The sequence below is a fragment of the Heliangelus exortis genome, chromosome 1 (genome assembly GCF_036169615.1).
Source record: "Heliangelus exortis chromosome 1, bHelExo1.hap1, whole genome shotgun sequence".
Taxonomy (NCBI): Eukaryota; Metazoa; Chordata; class Aves; order Apodiformes; family Trochilidae; genus Heliangelus; species Heliangelus exortis.
In genome coordinates, this window is record NC_092422.1 from 21,497,183 (window position 1) to 21,506,836 (window position 9,654).

Sequence of the window (9,654 nt, forward strand, 5' to 3'; positions counted from 1 at the left end):
CCCAGCTGACTCTTGCTTATCTTCACACCTCAGAAATATGTTGGCTACTTCACAAACCTTCTTGCTATCCCCCATTTCTCCCAAACCTCCTCTGCCATTGTCACAACATTGAGATAGCCCTGCCACATTAGCCTAAGTTGCCAGGCTAAGAAAAGAAGAGAGAATCCACTCCCTAAACTTCAAACACCCAGACATGAGGAAGCACGTGCAAGGCCTTGACAGGACACACTGAGGGCACCTTGCTATCACAGCTGCTTTTTTGCTTTCCTACTCTGTTCCTAAGGGTCAGCCACTACCTTCTGGTGCTTTCTCAGTTGATAAAATCTACTTAATTTAATTTTTATGCTCATTCATTATGTTCTACCTCTTCCAGAGCAGCTCAAGTCCCAGTCTGCTTGCACCTTCATGCCAGACTCAGCCTCTGAGATCTAAAGGTTGTACTGCTTCGTGGAAACCTCCCACCCTTCTTGTATTCAGCCTCTCCACTCAGACATCCTGACATCGTGTAGCATCTGCTTGCTCTGCGGGAGAGGTACCAGCTCTCCTGCACAGATCACTTGACTCCTGTCCATACAAAACTTCAACACTTGATCAAGGGGACAGAATTCTCTGCGTCCTCTTCTTCCTCATTTCTCAGGGCATTTTTCAGTACATTCACAGTCTCCTCCCTTAATGACAGGCTGCCAAACAAGTACATAACCTTTCACTCCACTTCCACTAGGGAATGCAGCTCTAAGGTGGTATGGGTATGACCTAGGCCACTTCTCCTGCCCCATCAGTGATGGCACCATGTGAGGTCAGCTCTGCTTTGCATTCTGTTTAATATGTGGAAGTTACTGTGAGCAAAAATGCCAGCTTTATGCTATGCAAAAGCATGAACTGTGTTTAGCCCACCTTTCATACCCACCTATGGATATATACAGATTATATATATGTATGTATATATTTGCTCTACTGAATCCTGTCCAAATGTCTGACATCCTTCTGAGCATGAAAGTACAGAAGGAAGAGGGTACTGAGCCACTCTGTGTGTTTCTGAGGGAGAGAGACTGCTTGCATCAGTGGCTGTGTTCTTCGGTGCAGTCCCAGCTCCAGGCACTCAGAGGACACAGCCAACTGGCAACTGGAGCAAGGCTCTAGCCAGGCTTATTGTGACCCCCTTTGGAAAAACTCAGAGAGTTCAGCTTTCTTCTGGCTGATAAAGTCAGTATTGTGAAGGAACCTGAAATACTAGTCCTGCTCAAGAGCTGTGCTGTGCCCCAGGCAAGAATAACTAACACAGGCTTCTCCTTCCAAATAAAAGTGAAACAATCAGGTATTCTCAGTGCAGCCCCAAGTGGAAGGCACTGCTCAATGAGGGTACATGCACTGTGTGGCTCCAATGTGAGACCCAGGACAGGTAGAGCAAGGGAACCTAAACTCATCCAGGTGAAGGGTTTGCTTATGATGCAGAACTGAAGAGGAGTTTCAGCATTGTGCCTTCCCTAGGTGAAAGTTACCTCATCTCAATGCCTCATGAGATTTGATTCACTGAGAGCGTGGCATGTATGCAGCACAAAGTGAAACACAGGAGAGAGAAACTCATGCAGGCATGCAGATTGAAAAGGTACACATTCCAATACTGTTATGGCAAGCATTCAAGACAGGGATGGAGTTTGAAGAGGGCTAGAAAAAACCCCAAAGTTCTCCTTACCATGCATGAGAGCAAATACAGAGCAAAGACAGGTCTAGGACTTTTCAGTGGGAGTAGGAAGCTCCTCAAGCTAAAAACTCTGCTCCCATTTCCTGTCAGTATTCACCGCCCCAAGACTCATGGCAAGCAGCAATATTACGTGTGAAACACCAGCCTTAGTGGGTATCAACTTAGCAACCTCCAAAATGTGCAAACCCCAAATCCCATCAGCCCATTCCTACCCAGGGAATGGCCAGTTTTCCTGCTTTTTTCCTACTCCTTCAGTGCCTTGACTCATGCTAACCATGGATTCTTTCTTCAGAAGAAGACAGTTGGACAAAGCAAAATGGTCCTGTTAACAAGCCTGACAAACCACAGCCCAACATCCCTTCCCTTCTATATCCTCACTGTGGTTGCAGTGCATGACATAAGTCACCTGTCCAAGTCCACATATCAATTCAAATAAAAAGCTCCTGGAACTCCAGTACCTGTACTGACTGGATCTCTGTGGACAGTAAGGAGCAAGCTGCACTCCTAGACTCCAACACCTCACAAAAACCCTATGGATGCAGAGAGACCAAAAGCCAGACCTATGATGTGCTACAGAAGAATAACAGGTGTTGGAAGTGTCTCGTGTCCTGCCATAGCAGGGACTGTTTGGCAGGTATTTTCAAGTGAACACATCTAGACACCTTAACTCTATTCCTGTCCAAAACTGGTGTGTGTTTTTCCTTGGACAGTGCCTAATCTGTGGAGTTAGTCTTTTCCATACAAAAATGCCTGGCTGGTAAATTTCCAAGGCGTTCTGTTTTTGATTCAATGAAGAATGGCAGCTTTCCATGGATTTTACTTTCCTTTCTTTCCTTCCTTCTTTTTCTGACTCCACTCCTCCCTCCCTCACCCCTTCTAAGATGGTTCTACAAGTTTGCATTTGGAAATGCTACCCAGGGGGCCCATGGACATCAGAGTTCAATTGTCCTCTTCTACTTGAGGTTGGATGTGTTCTGTAGTAGTCCTTTTTACCTTGAAAAAATATAGGGGAGGAGAGGGTTCCCCATCCCCTTTTCACTGAACTTTTTTTCCCTCCTCTTAAAGAGAATGCAGCTGATGCTCTGCCACAGACTTCTGGAAACACTCATGTTTTTTAACACTATGCTGCTCCTGAGGCTACTCAGTGATCATGAAGGATGAAGATTGGAGTCACAGCTGTGGAGAAGCCACTTGAATCCAGCACTCCATGGTCAGAATAAAGGTATGGTGGTGTTCAATCACCTCAGAGCAGGCGATAGATGCAGATCTTGCAGGAAGCCTCTTGTTCTCCTGAATCCAGTTCCATCTACTTCTTTCCAGCAGCCTGCAGACTATGTCCTAAATTTAGGGGAGTATGTAGTCTCCTCACAGGCTCTCATGTTCTGATACATTTCTGTACTTTTTTTTTTTTTTTTTTTTTTTTTTTTTTTTTTTTTTTTTTTGTCCCGTTCTGTGTCTCTAGAGTTCTCAGTGAGCAATAACTGAGCTTCTTCCAAGTCATAATGATCCTCACTTGTTCAGTCTTTCACAACCAGAACCGCTTTGGCCAAAAGCCAGGGCTGCAATAAGGGCCAGGCACACACACAGGCAGCTTAAAAGCACCTCAGCTTTGGGAAATCCTGCTGGGCTGTAAAAGCTGCCCACAAACCCAAATCATATCAAGCAAGGCCTGTCTGATAATTCTTTGGCACAGCCCCCAAACTTGCTGAACTGCTTTTCCACACAAAGTGTTTCCAGGTGGGTTATTAGGTCCTGTATCCCCTTCCATCTTATACTCTCTTGCGGTTAAAAAAAGGCATTCCTTAGAACAAGCTATTTTTAAAAGGAAAGCAAATATTCTTCTTTATATTCTGGTTCCTCTAAACCAGAAGGATACATTGCAAGGCACAAACTATTCCTGCCGAGTAGCACAGGGGTTTTATCTCCCACAGTGCCTGTACAGGACTTTAAGCTGGGGAAATAATTTATATTTTCACAAGGAGATTGATGCTGGTATGACTACCAGTTATGCTCGTATGAAGGTGCCATACTCTATTAAAACTGGTTTCCTTTTCTGTTATTTTATAGCAGCATCACTGCAGCCACATTCGAGACTGTGCAGCTTTCATTGTACCACAGGAGTTAAGAGGAAAGAGCTGAGCCAAGCATGTCCTGCAGCCGGCTGCTGGCTGAGCTGTGCGGGTTGGGGTGTGAGGAGGCAGGAGCCTGGCCCTGTGCAGCTCTTCCAGCCTTGGAGGTGCACACATGGGCTGTTCTACATGTGTGCACACAGGATTCACCAGTAAAGCACAGCTTTTCCAGGAAAAGCTGCAGCTACATGAAGACCTCATGGTGTAAGACAACAAAGCTCTGATTGCCTTCAGACTGAGAATGCTGTTTTGCTGCAGCCCCTCTGATGAAGGAGGCAAGTAAACCATTCCCTGACCTTCTTACTTTGGCCCATTGCTAATCTGTATCTAACGTGGATTATTGAAAATGGACCCCAAGTGTAAGACCTGCAGATGATGCATGAGAGAAGTGCGTGAAGAAAATATGAGGCTTTCATTTGAAAACTGTGAAAACAACTAAGTGTATTTTTAGTTGATTTGCATCTTTGGGGTCTCTGCCACCACAGAGACTGAAGAGAGGTAGAGAGAGAACAGTACGAAACACAGAGGTTTCTGTGAGTTAAAACAAACTGTTTCACTCTGAGACACTTTCAGACGAGATGATTTTGACATGCATCTTTTGGAAAAAAAAAAACAACCCAACCAGCTGTGTGAACAGTAAAATCTGCCCAGGCAGTGAGTGATCTGGTTTTGACGCAGACCTGCTGGTGAGACCTACCTCTCCAGGGAGGCCTGCCTTACCCCAGGCTGCAGGATTTCTTTTGCACCACTGCTGGTAAGAGATAAGTGTTGATGGGATCCGTGTCACCTGCCTGCCACCTCTACAACCCGGTGCTGTCGGCTGCAGCGATGCGAGGCGGCTGCAGCACCGCAGGGGCACCGAGCATCGCCCTGACTCAGGTTCCCGGTCGCGCAGCCGCCCGGCACAGCCTCCTCCCAGCATCCCTCCTGGGGCTGCCAGCAGCACGCCTCCCACTCCTGATACCTTCAGCTTTTTCCACAGGACAGCCCGGGCCAAGCACCGCTGCTCTGAGTTGTGCCAGGCGTGGAGCCAAAGCTCCTGCCCTCAGCCCGGAGCAGCTCAGTCCCCTCGGTGAGAGCTGGTGAGACTGTGTCAAAGCTAATCCGGACTGGGGGCTGCGAGTCCTGGAAAAGCTGCGGCATTACCAGCCCTGGCACGGCCCGGAGAACCCCGCGCTCTTTGAGAGAGCGAAAACAAGGCAGGAGCTGTTGCAAAGAGGTTATTTTTCCTCCCAGTGAGTAGTAGGAAGCCCCACCCAAGTTTCACTCCTCACTCCCACTTTATATTAAAACAAACAAAACGAAAAAAAATCAACATTTGCTACTGTGAGTTGCCTTTGCTGCCATGTGACCCAGGCATGTGATTAAATTGTTGATACTTGTTTTTTTCTAAGATCAAATTCATAGCTGCTGTAGAAGACTGGATAACTTGTCAGAGCACTTCTCTACCCTGGCAAGTTACACAAGCCAGGGAGCTTCTTGCTGCCCCAGGGTATCCTACCTATTCCTGCCTTCTTCCTTCACATATGGTTTCTCCTCTCTGTCCTTGTGCAAAGGCACCCACTGCACCTTTTTTTAGGAAAACAGGCAAAATTCCTCCTAGTTGCGTGATGGAGCTTGGTGAGAGGCCCTCATGATGAGGGAACAGTTTCTTCCAGTCTTTCTTCCCATTGGAGTTGTTGCTTAAATAAAAGGGAAAGATGAGCCTCCACTGAAAAAAAAATAAAAAAATAAAAAGCAGAAAAGACTGAGCTTGCCAACCTGCAGCGGGCTCTGTGTTTGATTTCCACTGGCAGTCTGCTGGGCTCTGCCTGTGCAGATCTGTTCAGTCATGTTGCACGGCTGGACTGGATGGGGCTGTTTGCTTCAGGACTGCTGTTTGTTCCCAGCTCTCTGGAATGATCAAATGCTGCCCGTGCTGGGAAGCCACGGGGCTGTAATCAGGCCCCTTCCTTGCTCCTTGGCAGGCAGGAGCTCTAGAGGATGGAGGGGGCCAGGCAGAGCCTCTGCAGGGAAAAAGGTCTTGGAAAGAGGACAGCTTTTGACTGAAGGAGTAGAAATAGCCATAGCCTCTACTTGTGGTGGCTTTGTGTGAGCAGTGTGCACTGCAGAGCTACAAGTCCCAGTCTGCTTCTCAAGTCTCAGTAGTTCCTGTGAATAATGGGGGGAGTCCCTGTTCAGGGACTGCCTTTGCTACAAGAGAAAGGGACTTCAAGATACCTCTGTGTTCCTCTGCTGATAGAGTTGGCCTGGGACCAGGCCAGCACCTGATCTCAGATGAAGTATTACGATCCTGGAGCCCAGCCATGGGTCTGTGGTTACACAGAGGGATGAATGAGCACCAATGCCACATTGTTTGTCCTCAGAACCCCAGCAAGAAAGCACAGGAGGTGTGAAATTCCAATAGCTACCTTGGTAGTACCTATCAGTTATTGAGGCAGAAGGTAAAAGTGTCAGCACTACTGGTCTCCCCAGTTTGCCACAAATCTGTGTGTGCTTCCAAGTCATGAAACACACACCCTTCCTGGGAATCGACTTTAGTGGGTGCCAACATTTCTTCTGGGCTTTAACTGCTCATGCAGTTGTTCCTAGCAGCCTGGGATGGCCTCTCCACTCTTTCTCCAGAGCTCACTGCTGGCAGCTTGCTGTTAGTGCTTGTACTTGCAGGCACCATCACACTATGGCAACAATACATGGTTTCCTATTTAGGGACCGGGTGTGAAAGTCATACAGTGGCTGTGATCTCTATCTCCTCTGTACAGAAAATGTACCTCTGCCCATCCAAGGCAACTCTGCAGAAAGCAAATATTCACCAGAGCCATATGACAAGGGTACAAACTGCTGTTGTACCCTCCCACTGCCATGTGGCTTTAGCTAGGATGTTAAGCAGCATATTGTTTTCCTACAGGTATTTTGTTTTGTTTCTGTCAGACATAAAGCCTGGAGGCAACAATGGACAAAGTGCTTGCTTTTCCTCTTCCCCTGGGTTTCCCCTCTCTTGTAGTTTGTCACTCTGTCTCCTCTCTTCTTAGAAAGGTGTATCTTTGATCACAACAATTTCTCACCACTTTTTTTCATACTTAAAAAACCCCAAAATCAGAGATTATGTTTGGAAAAGCCACAGTGCTTTTAATGGTAATTCAAACTGTCAGAAACAGCAAATTTCAGGTTTCTTATTTCAGTTCTTAAGTAGGAAGTGGTTAAGGGTGGGAAGGGACCTTTAAAGATCATCTAGTCCACTCCCCCTGATGCAGGCAGGAACATCTTGCACTGGATCATCCAACCTCACTTTTAATATTTCTCATGATGGGGCATCCACAACTTCTCTGGGCCCCCAGTGGTGGAGTGCCAGTCAGCATACACCACACCCCCAAAATACGTCTATTTCTATCTTGTTTAATTTTACTGTATTCTGGCCCTTTTGCTCATGGACCCAGTTGCTTCTCTGGGCTCCAGAGCTCTTTCCAATTTCATGTTTGTCTGAAATTCTTTCTTCTCTCCTGAGGATCTGGGGTAGCTCGTGTCTGGTTTACATCTGAGCTCTCGTGTCTCTGACACGGGTAAGGGTCTCCATGCCCCATCGGGTTCTTTTTTGCTGAGCAGGAGCCTGTGATTATTCCCATGGCTGGAGAAAGTTCTGTTTTTTCCAGATCACCATTAACATGGAGATGCCAATTATCCATATGTCCCTAAGTAATTAAATTAGCTGGATAGGGTTCAGTGTGCAATAGTCAAGAGCAGTCACTTTCATTCCATGGTATTGTCAGATTGGTGTAGCTTGCTGGTTGCTGAGAATTATTTTCTGTTCTCAACAGCCATCTCTTTTCTCAAAACTGTTATTTTTCCTCAGATTCCTTACCAGCAAGAAACACATTTATGATGGCAGATATGAATAACAGTCCTTCAGTTTTCCAAATTTCAACTTAAATGCTGTGTACTTTTCATATTTCAACAACAAAAAAAATCTAAACTATTGTCAGAAGGACTGTGATTTTCTGAGAAGCTCCATTAAAATACAGTTTTCAGGTCCTCCCTTTCGTCCCTGTCAGCATGCTCTGGCAGGTAGGTATTTTTTTCTGGGGGGTCAACACAAGAGATACCTATTTTCTCTCTAGCCTGCAAGGATTGCAGGGATTGCACAGACTTTTAGGCTGGCAGGGAGAGAATCAAAGATGCTCCTCAGTCGTTGTCACAATAAACTTGAAGCTGTCAGCCAGAGCTGCATTTCCTGAGCCCAAAGTTTTGCTGTGCAGGAGACTTTAGCTGCAGTGCAGGGTGCTGCTTTAGAGACAAGCTTCCAGGCTCTAAGCAGCAAGTCTGTTGCAATACTCTGTTGATCAAATAAAATTTCTGTTCACAGTGCAGAGCCAAAAAGAGCTTTTGATTGCGGCCTTGAGGGGTATTTCTTGGCTCGTGGTCGATGTTTTAAGCAATGTGCAGCTCTACAAGTCATTACCAATGTCTGAAATCTCCTTATTATCCTTGGAGACGTGGTATGAAGACTATTTACCTTCCTTTCATAGTTCATTATGGTTATTAAGCCATAGGAATGAGGACATGTGCATGAGAGTTGAATATAGCAGGCCTGTTCTGGTTGTACCAACATTATTTCCCAAAGAAAGAGTATTCAGAAATATGGCCAAGTTTTCCTTTTAGCACTTTCTTCTCCAAACTGCATTTGTGTACGAAGATTTCAAAATTTCACAATGCTGTATTATATATGCACTGTTTGCTGAAGTATTAATACGAGGCTTCTCCTTGCCACATTACCAAGACATTTAAGCAAATGCCTTCATTAATAATCTGTTGCTTATCCCTTCAGATTCCAGTGTCATAGCTCTGCTTGCTGTCTCAGTGCCTGTCCCACCTCACTGGATTTCAAGCTATTTTAGTTGCCCTACCTGCCCCCTCTCAGGCCCTACCAGCTCCTGTAAAAAGGATCCTCAGGCTGTCTCTGAAGTTAAGGAGTGACTGAGGCCCCAGCAAAGGTGGTGATGGTGAGGGGGGTGTAAGTGCTGCAGACTTGTCCACACTGCACCCTGGAGCAGCTGTTTCCAGCTGTTATCACCAAGTGCTGCAGGATGGTGCCCTGCAGAGGTGGCAATGAAGGTAGGAAGGGCAATATATTTGCATTGAGACTGGGTTACATGGCAGCAAAGTTTGCTCAGCTTTGACCAGCCTGGCTACACTGATCCTTGCCCCAGGGACAGCTGGAGCTGTGCAGGCCACCTTCACTTGGTGCACTGTAGGTACATTCTGAAGTCCTTCCAGGCTTTCCAGCTACGTGGCTGGGCCATGTCTGTCAAAGCAGACTTGTGTACTTGGGACTTCTACACACTTACAGTGATATTCAGGCCAAAATCTCTTTGGAAAATGCAAGTTACTGTTATAAATCACAGGAGGCAGTGAGGGCTTTATTGTCACATCTGGTGTCTGCAAGTGTTCATTTTTTTTAGGTCTTTTAGGTGTTCGTTCTTTTTCAGAGGGGACTTTTTCAGAGAACAGGGAGATGACAATGGTGAAGATGCTGCTGCTGATGGCAGTGGGAACAGAGAGCTCGAAGTGCAGAGCCTAAATTGCAGTCTTCTTCTCAGATAATTTCAAATTAGCCTTGGCAAACCACTCTGGAGGAACATGGCCACCTGACACATTTGTTCATTAGATAGAACTGAAGTTTCTCAGGCTATTTATCTGTCTCATTTCATAAGCACTACATCCACCATTGAATATAAATGAGATGTCTGCATGGCCCATGTGCAATTTCATGCCACAAAGTGTTTTTCTTGAAATAAAAGATTTTGCCTACTTTGAAGAATGTGCTTT